The 10,562-nt window shown below is 31.4% G+C and overlaps 1 non-coding gene across 1 annotated transcript; it reads right to left on the bottom strand.

The window, feature by feature from the left end:
- Window positions 1-1,886: 1,886 nt before the first annotated feature.
- Window positions 1,887-1,958, bottom strand: TRNAM-CAU (transfer RNA methionine (anticodon CAU)). Its single transcript has one exon. It is a non-coding gene; the product is annotated as a tRNA-Met (tRNA).
- Window positions 1,959-10,562: the final 8,604 nt, after the last annotated feature.

Here is a 10,562-nt window from a genome sequence, read left to right as displayed (position 1 = left end):
ACGGCAACTCCACATAAAATTTACTCTAATTCATTTTTTTGTACAAATATAAGAAAAAAAACCTCGTACACCACAATTACACCACCAGAACAATAACAAACCGACACTACAACGTACCTACACTACATACCACGTCAGCTCGAAGACATTTCATGTACCTAGCTCCCAAAATATTTAACCTTCTCCCTGAAAACTTAAAAACCGAAACCCAACCCCATAAATTTAAAAAACTAATATCAAAATGGATAAGTTCACTTGGAGACCACAATATATAAAAATTGGTACATAAATTAAATTATATTATAATTTTATCAACTAATTATCAATTATTATTAATATTTAATACTATTTTTATTACTATAAATACATTTAGAAACCATGATTTTAATATTTGTAATGCAATTAAATTTGTATAATTTAATAACTTTTAATTTAATTTAATTTGTATAGTTTTATTACTTACTTATTATTTAATTGTATAATCTAATTAACTTATATTTTAATCTAAATTGCATAACTTTATAACTTATAATTAACTTATTTTATAAATCCAATCTGTAAATATCACCCGCCATAACACAGGGACATCCCTAGCATGGCGGATGAATTATCAAAAATATGTATAAATGTTCAAAAAGTTCTTATAATAAATAAATAAATAAATAAAGTTTCCTACTAATTCATTCATTAAGGCCTACAGTTCCGTTTTTAACCAGATTACGAATAGTTTGAAGATATTCTTGATAAATTAGCAAAACTCATGTTTCTCCGTCTATCTAATTTTATTATTTACAAAGAGATACCGAAAACATTCTTATCTTGCAGGTCACTTCAGATAAATACGCTTTTATCAAAAGATTTAAGTTTGGAGAAGATACGTTTTTGCACGCAAACCGTACTTTAAATTTTCGATTTTACCCTCCATTGCTATAGATGTTACATTTATTAGAAGATTGGTGGCACGAGTCAAGATGATATTAATTTTAAGATTGAAAAATTTAGGACCCTTTAGGAATGAAAAATAATGCTTAGAAAATCTTAGTTGTTAACATTTTTACATATTTAGTTATTTACAATGTCGCTGACTATGAAGGTGAAAGATTTCTGAATTTTTATAAGGATACGACTGTCTGAAAAGGTGAGTTTTAAGTTCAGCTTTAAATTCTATCAAAGTCTGTGACTCTTCAATCGTGTGGTAGTTCATTCCAGGCTTAAACGTCATAAATAGAATTTTCTTCAAATTTTATAATTTGTTGTTTTACTAAAAATAAAAACAAACCTCATAATATATTATGTAAGCACTCACACTTAAAACAAATCTGTTGAAGACAACGTTATCATAAAACCTTTAAAAAATTTTTTGTTTAAAGTAATATTTTAAGGTGTATTTGATATATTTAAATGTTTAATATTTTCTTTTGTTTTATTTTTTTTAAATTATAATATGAAATGAAGAATAAGTACTTAATAAATAATTAATTTTTGGTTAATATAATCAAACCCTACTAATTTCGGTTTCCTTTGCATTAGTAGTACGTGAAAACTAGTTCAATGAACTCAAAATTACTGTGAATTTGAGTGTCATATTCGAAATTGGAACTGATTGTGTCAAAAATTCAGACATGCTATAGGTTCAGTAGGTATGTATCTGCAATATAACATTTTAAAATATAATTATTATTGTAATTGTCTTTTTCAAAAGTTAAATTATAATATTCTATTTTTTCACGTCAGCGCTAATAACTAGTAATAAAAAACATTGAATTTAAAATAATAATAGTGAATGTTTATTTTATTTATTGCTTTTCCCCTACATCTTTTTTAATGTAAATAATCATATTATTAAATATTAATAAATTCATAAACAAATTCGCAAAAAAAAATGTTAGCAGAACGTGGTTTCGATCCACGGACCTCTGGGTTATGGGCCCAGCACGCTTCCGCTGCGCCACTCTGCTCTGGAAGGACAATGACACAATCAACTTCTTAATGAAAGTTTTCTAAATCAGTATAATTGTCCTTTTTTATCCAATAGGAATTAATAGAAAAACTGACCTGAAAAATGCCACCGGTTGAAACAAAACTCTTACGTTATATTCATATATATGCCTACGTAACTACTTATTTCGAATTTGGTAAAATTCGGGAACTTAACGTACCACACAAGGATCCCAACTGCTCCCAACCAATATTGGGGGCTCAGTAAAACAGGAGCCTAGCTAAAAAAACTTCTGTTTTAAGTTAATCTTGGCTTCGGTAATGCCATAATCATATTTTTTAGTAACACTATGTTCTATATCGTACATACATCCGCTTAAGATATACAGTTGGGTAAACAGGTGGCCATACCAATATTTATTTGCTTTCATCACAAAACTATGTTTTTGTAGATAGAACCCTGTGATACTAAACCCCAGGGGAATGTTGTGAGGTTGAAGGTAGTGGGTAGGTTGAAGGTAGATAGGGGAAGGAGCTAGGGTAGGAGGAAGGTGGGGAGAGAAAGGTACCTTGCTATTCAGATCTGATTACCAAACATAGCTAAAACCATTTGATGCGACTTTTAGACTTTTAATTGGGTGATCTATATCATAAATTTTTCTTTTTTTACTTATTTTTTTGTTATTATTTACAATATTTTATTAATTACTTTTATGATTTTTTATAATTGAGCTAGAATTCCCTCACCAAACACAAGAGCCTTGTCTCTCTATGAGGAAAGGCTATTTTTGTATTACATTGTAATACTGTAAAAAATACAAATATTAAATAAAAAAATGAAAAAAATATATATATTTACATATTTAGTTTTGTATTAGTGATCGACAAAATCTGTTACCCATAAGTTATTATAGTAGTTAATAGTCAGTAATAAGATAGATCATTTTAGAAATGTGTATTTTTACAGCACCCCTGAGGTGATTTTTCCCAAAAACGGCGCTATACAAATCATCCAAATATTATAATTATTTTTCTCGCATTATGTTTTCAATTCAAATTCTCGGATTACAAAAACAGGGTTTGTTACGACGACGCCGTTAAACAAACAATGAATTTTCGTAACAAAAACATTACGGTGGGCTACAGTTTTCATGTTCCGTGGGAAACAGAACATGAAAAGAGCTACCGTAATACCATAACATTTTTATTGAAAAATTTGCTCAGTATTTATCTGCAATGTTTTGAAGGGATGAATTTCCGCCACCGTTAGAGAGGTTATAAATATACTGAAAGGGTTCATTGACAGCTGTTACGCGATACGATCCGTTAAAGAAAATCCGAACAAATTAGTTTTTTTACTGGCACAGGTCCGGAGAGTCGAAAATGATGTGTAATAAATAATTTACCACAAAAAATAACATGCTGGAAGGGAGTTAATATAATATGCATGGCTGAATTTGCTTTAAATTTCCATGAAATGTGTTTTTTTATGGTTTGTGAAGAATTATTCTTTAGCTGTGTTGTCCTTGTTCTTCACTGAACAGAAAAAACAAGTAGGCAGTTTCAATTTTGGTCTGTCTGATTGACAATCCGTTGTTAACAGACCGATCCCTATTCTGGTTCTTTTCTAAAAGTATTTAAATTAAGTACACGAACGTAAAATCCGTTCATAATTGATGTTAACTTCGTGACAGTCGGCTTCAAGTCGGCGATTATATGGAACGAGCTACCGGCCTCTGTTTTTCCTCCTTCAAATAATCCGAGTCTCTACTTTTCTTACCTTAATCTTCCTCACAACGCTGCGCAACTGTGGCGATATAACTCCCCTGTCTTTAGACTACCCCGACGGGGCGCTCTTAAGGCATGTAAGATTAGAAAAAAATAATGAAACCAAATCGCCAATTTACATTAACAAGACTTTTTGACTCCTAGGCCCAAGTTCGAGGCCAATGAATTGGATTATCTGTTGGTGAAACTGGTCTTTTTTGTTCGTCACTAGGCATAATTTATGTTTTTCTGCTCATCCTGCTTTTCAGAACACCTCAAGATCTACACGACGACGCTCAAATAACCCCCCCCCCTCCCCTTGCTCGATTACGTCTGCGCACGATTACCTAAAATTCAACCAAGCAACAAAAGACTTAGCGCCACAACCCTTGGGCCACGAAATATGACAACAAAAGCGTTTCATCATTAACTCCAGCGGGACCTTAGTATAGAAGCCTTTATACGAGTTGACGTTAAAATAATGAAAAAAAATAATAACATAAATTCTAGACCAGGTTTTCGTGAAAATGTATTTCTTGAATGTGGTTTGTCTGGTTAGCAACAGTTTTCTGGCCGGAGTCGGGTGACTTGTTGCGCAATACTGATATTGGATCTTAATACAACATGGAACGGAACTGACAGGTCAGGTCAGGGCGATACGGACATCCAGGTCACGTCAAGTACAGATTACAAACTGAAATACAGACGCCAGACTACCTCAGTCCCAGAATACGAGATTAAGAGGGTGAGATACTCTAAAATTAACTCGGAATCTTATCAATGTTAAGTGAAGGAGGTGTGTACAAAATTATATTGTATTGACCTTCTGTCGAATATGCTCTGGCAGGCCTAGAAAATGAATCTGAAGGGGTATATTTCAATTAATTCTGATAAACGTATTAATAAATAACTGAATCTCTCAGGAAGTTATTAATTCATCGTCTACAAATTAAATAATCAAAATAATCTTTAACAATTTTTCTTACTATTTAAACTTATCTTGAAAAACTTAACCAATATTGGTATAATATTATGAATCCTGGCATTATTCAAAATAACAACAATTGTTATCATTATATATCTTAGTTAACTAAAAGAACGAATAAATGGTTTGCGACATGGAACTGAGTAACGTATCCCTTAGTCTTATTTATTTATTTATTTGCATAGTCTGTTCAGGCAAGAATTCTGCTTTGAGTTTGTTTTGCTTTGATCAACCCTGAACAGAACACAAGAGCGTGTTGAACGCGCAGGTATATTGAATGGAATTTTGTTTAGCAACTCTGGGCATTGAATATTATTTTTAATACTTTATACAGGAATAGTGCATCCTTATGATGCCTCCGTAGACTCGGTGAATCAATTTTTAAAAATTTAGAAAAAAACAGCTGCAAACATTTCACAAAGCACGCCAGAAATCTATTCTCAGTCAATAATCAATGTCGTATGTTGTTCCCAAGAAAATTGTATGGAGGAGTAGGTATTGTTACCAATACTGAAGTATCCAGTAATGAACCAAGTGACAATGCGCTGTGCTCCCTCGCCTCCGGAAAAATATTATCGGACGCAAGAAAAAAACTTACTGCTAAAATATATTGCAAATTTTTTTTAAATCTGGTCAAATTACTTATTTATTTATTTTTGTAGAGAGACAAACAGCTTTAACAGAGCAAATATAAATATATATATATATATATATATATATATGTTAATTATAGTCAAGCCAAAAAAGTCTCCTATATTAGAATTGATTGGAGATGGAGTTTTATTGCATAAAATATAAATAATTTAAATAATTAATTTATAAATAATTTATATAAATATATTATAGGTGAGGAGGGGAGGAATAGGAATTTAGGATGAGGATAGGAGATGCTCTGGATACATTCCATACTATTGTATTGATTTTAGATCGTACTCGTATAAATTGATAGATCATAATTGAAAAAAACTTACTGCCAAAAAATATTGCTATTTTTTAAAATATCTTGTCAAATTACTCGTATAAATTGATAGATCATAATCGAAAAAAACTTACTGCTAAAAAATATTGCTTATTTTTTAAAAATCTGGTCAAATTACTCGTATAAATTGATAGATTCCCAAGAAATTATCAGCAAAACACAAATATGTTATGAGGATGTTGGAACACGTATTCATAAAAATTGCAATATTTTCGTATTTCGTCATTATATAATTACAGGATTAGCTCAGCTGCATGAACACGTGTTCCGATGTATTATGAAACAAATAATAGTTTGTTAAGAAATGGAATGCTATCACTTTTTTTAACGGGGTTTTAATAAATCAGCCATACGCATTTTTCTCAAGGTACTTGAGAAAACTTGTAAAGGTACTTACTTACTTGTACAAGGAAAACCTGTTGACAAATCAAATAAAAGCTGAAACGTTATAAAATTTGGAACGCGGTACCTACGCCACGCATATATATCTATAAGGCATGACTCACTTAAAAACAACATACATATTATGTTTACGTCAGACGTCATACGACATACGCCAGCCAGTAGAGCGAGAAGAGCCTTGAGTGTGTATAATTTATTGCGTATGTAGTTAGATGGTATTACTGTAGTTATGTACAGGTAAAGATTGTACGGAGTATGTGGTTAGTACCGCCCGCCGCCACCTTCTAGAAAGTTCGGGCGTGTCGCGTCAGGCGGCAATCTATATTCCGGGCAGGTGAATGCGGTATTCGCATAGTCATACTTGACCATCAAATGTAGGGTCACCACAAAATGTTTTTAATTTACTAGTATAAAACACGTCGTTAGAGGCGGGAAAAAAACATTCGCTATCGCGCTAATTTTGGAAAACCCGACGAAATTTCTTTTTACTATATTACATAACATATTTCATAAAAATAATTTAACTTCATGTAGATGATTTAAATTTTTTTTCATTACTGACAACCCGGGCATTTATAATTTTTATGTTACTTCTACGTCATTATACTTTACCCGCCTCACTAGCTAAGGGTTCCCGAACTTTTACGGAAGTCTAAAGAGACGCTTTAATGTTGGAGGACACACAATTTGAAAAAAAAGCCTTCCTAAATAGTTATAAAATTCTTCCAGCGCAATATTTGTTTTGCGAATATTAATTGTCCCGATCTACCTGGCATCTACAACCGTGGTATGTGGCGAGACGGGATCACTTATCACGATCACTCATGTATACAGGGAAAAAAATAGTATTGCTGATTTATTAGAATCCAGTTGAAAAACGGGATTGCAGGCCGTTTCCTGTTAAACATTTAGTACATTAGTGACACACCGGAACACCTATTCATGCACCTGCTTCTGCCCTGACAATATATAACTATAAATGCGAAAACACAATATTTTTTTATAAACACGTGTTCCGATAATATAACATCGCGATAATAAATTCCTTAGAAGTTTAACAGGGAACCTATTAATTCCGATTACGAATAATTTGAAGAGATCCTTTTATAAATTAGCAATGTTTTAAATAATTAAGTTTTCTTCGTGTAGTATATGAATTACGATATACACGAAGACACTAAATAATGCACCACAGGCGAAAATTCTACATTTTCTGTCTTTCTCCTCAACAGAACATTTTCCTGATTCAATGGGAATATGGCATTCGCAATCGGAGCATGTTATGACATTAAATAAAGAGGCATATAAATTACAAAATTCACGAAGACACCGAAGAATACTTAATATTTATATTTTTAAAAATATATATATTACTGTATTTCTTCCTCACTGTCAAATCAACAAAATGTTTTCGATTTTTATCCAATTTTACTCACAAATTTAGATTTATTTCAGAGCCTTACGATTTGCCTGCAAGATCAACAGAAAGTGTTGATTAGATTAAAAAAACAAAACAGAGATATTTGAGAACCCTGTCTTCTCATTAATTATATTCGTATATCCGGTAGTTAGAGACTTTCAAATATTGTCAGGTTATGCGTAACCCGGGAATGTTATAATAAATACATATATAATAATAAAAACTAAAATATATATATATATATAGGTCCCACAACATTTATTGCGTCCGTGCGTAAATCCGTCTTTGGGCGTCCAGCACTTCTAGTTCTTTTTTTTAGATTGTTTTTGTGAATATTGCACTGTGTTGTTTTACTCACGATAATCGATAATATCATATTTTTTTAATATTCATAATAATGCAGGTTTTGATGTTTATTACACTTTCATACATTTCTAGCGTCACGTACATACTCACGTCCGGGTGTATATTTTTTGTATATTGAAGGTTCCTTTTAATATAGGTTTCACGTCCGTTCACTCTAATTTATTTGTTACGTCTGCCGTATATTGCTGACTATTCTAATAAAGGTTTCACGTCCATACTGAATAATATATTCTTGCGTCCGAGTGTATATTATTTGTTTGTTACATGGCGTTTTGAAGGTCGATTTAATTTTTACGTCTTCCGTATATAAGGCCCTTAAGACTCTTGGATTTGTTTTGAGAGTTTCAAAAGGTAAATTTAGGCCGTTGTTATGCCCCTTATATTATTAAACCCCTTAGGATTACATGACTTATTCTGATATGGGAGATATATTTCACCTTAAAAATAATCAATATAAATATTGTTTATTTTAATTCTTTTATATATCGAGACAAATAGACATCTATAATTTTTGCAATCTTTTCTTTATTTTGAATATCTACTTATGTGAGACTTCTTATCATTTTTACCAATGTGTCTTATTTTATTATACGCTTTTGTTGTAACATTTTATTTTTTTTCATTCTATTTTGTTTTCTCTATTGTTTTAATTTTGAAGAATTTATAATAACTGCGATACTCAACTATTAAACTAGAATGTAAACGTCTATTAGGTGTAACAAATAAATTAACAAATAAATAAACAACACAAAATATTTCTTACTTTTCTAGTGAAGTTTTCACGTTCATAGTGAATTAATTAATTAATTACAGCATCTGTGGTTGAGAGATAAGACTCTCGACTCGCAATCCGAAGCCCGTAATCTGACTGTCAAGCCCGGCGTGCGCAAATAAATTTTTATTTGTTTGTGTTATTTCACAATTAATACATTAAACATAACATAAAGTGTGTTTGCAGCACGTTCCAGAGTGAAATATACTCTCAGTGTCGCCCTGGTGTGTGACCACCATTCCGAATGGAAACGTTATTTCCAAGCTTTCGCCGTGTTTGGTGACCAGATATAAATAGCCAGGTATTTTTCTACATTTCTCTTCCTCATCTTCTTCCCCTCCCCAATACCTTCACCCTAGTACTCAGATTGGGGATGCTACAGTCTCGCTGTTCCAGACGGGAGCGGTTGAGACTCTTGTGCGGTATATAAAAAATATATGTATATATATTTATGTTTTATTTTTTTGACATCCAGAAACACACCAGACCTGACAACAAACTGTCTATTGATAGTGAGAAGTTTGAATGAATATCTTGTTGCACCTTGTATACAAACGTACCTACTGGGCGCAGGCGTGCGACAATTTTTTTTACAACGATATCCTTAGTAAAAATGTATCATTTCATAACGCGCCAGTTCGCTCCATTGCAGAGGGCGGTTGGACATTTTTAGGTCGGGATATCAATTTACCGTCCACTGTAAACCATCTTACAAAAATGTCCACCCGCGCAAGGCGCTTTTTAGTTCTGAGTGCTAAGTGGCAACGTTGTAAATGAACTGAATGTTGCCAAATCTGGCGTTTTGCTTCACCAAGGACTCAAATAATACATAAAAATGTACAAATTCGCCAACGGCCATGGGGACGCAATACTATCGACGAAATGCGTGGACGCAGCACGGCCGTCGTTATGTATACAAAATAATATCTACTCGTGATTGGTCACGAGGATACAATACCATCGACGCAGAACTTCTGTCGTTACGTATTCAATATAATAATATCTGTTTTTATATTTAACTTAATTAGTTCAACCTCAAATTGCAATATTTTAATTAATGAGTTAAACATATTAATACCATTAAGTTCAAAATAAAAATATTTTTTTTATTTTTATTTCTTAACATCTTTAGTGTGACAATATTTACAACATAATATTAAATAATATTTAAATCACTTTTCTGATAAGTAAGATGCCTGTGTTTAGGAGAGGACAGCAATATAATTTTACATATTTATATTGCAAATATTATTACAAAAACTATTAATAGCCTTACAAGAAAATACAATAAAAGTAATAAAAACAGGTTAGTTATAAATAATACCAAGGAATGATAAGCAGAAACATAATATGTGGAGTTTATTAAGCAGAATTGATTTGAAAGTACCTACACGGCACACACGCTCATGTAATCTAGTAAAATAAAAATGCTTGTCTTAGAAGAATATGTTCAACATATGTATAATAACATTCTCTCTGATTCTATCTTCAATGTAACCAAAATAAATATAAAAACTATATTAAAAATGTATTAAACGTGTACCAAACTGCATAAAATGTTATTATATTATGTAATGACATATATTATGTAGTATTACGTTATAATAATCTTCTGTTTTAATAATCTCCTGTTATAATAATCTCCAGTTAAAATAATCTCATGTTATAATAATCTCCCTCTTGAATAACGTTATATTTTTTACAAAATGAAACAATACTATGTTTTAAACTACTTTATATTTATTTTATACAATATTTGGGTTCAATCCAAACCGGTCGACGAAATATAAATTAAAATAAAGTGGTTTAAAACAAAGTATTTGTTTCATTTTGTATAATGTCAAGCCACTAAGTGTTTGCTTTCTTTGATAAATTTAATATTTTTTAGTTCTTGTAAGTATAGTTTTTAAATTTTTACATACATAATAGAATA

This window comes from Hesperophylax consimilis, chromosome 15, assembly GCF_061612785.1.
Source record: "Hesperophylax consimilis isolate HC1 chromosome 15, BYU_Hcon_1.0, whole genome shotgun sequence".
In the NCBI taxonomy this organism is placed as follows: Eukaryota; Metazoa; Arthropoda; class Insecta; order Trichoptera; family Limnephilidae; genus Hesperophylax; species Hesperophylax consimilis.
The sequence above is the reverse complement of the archived record's forward strand: the minus strand, read 5'-3'. Positions and strand labels throughout refer to the sequence as shown.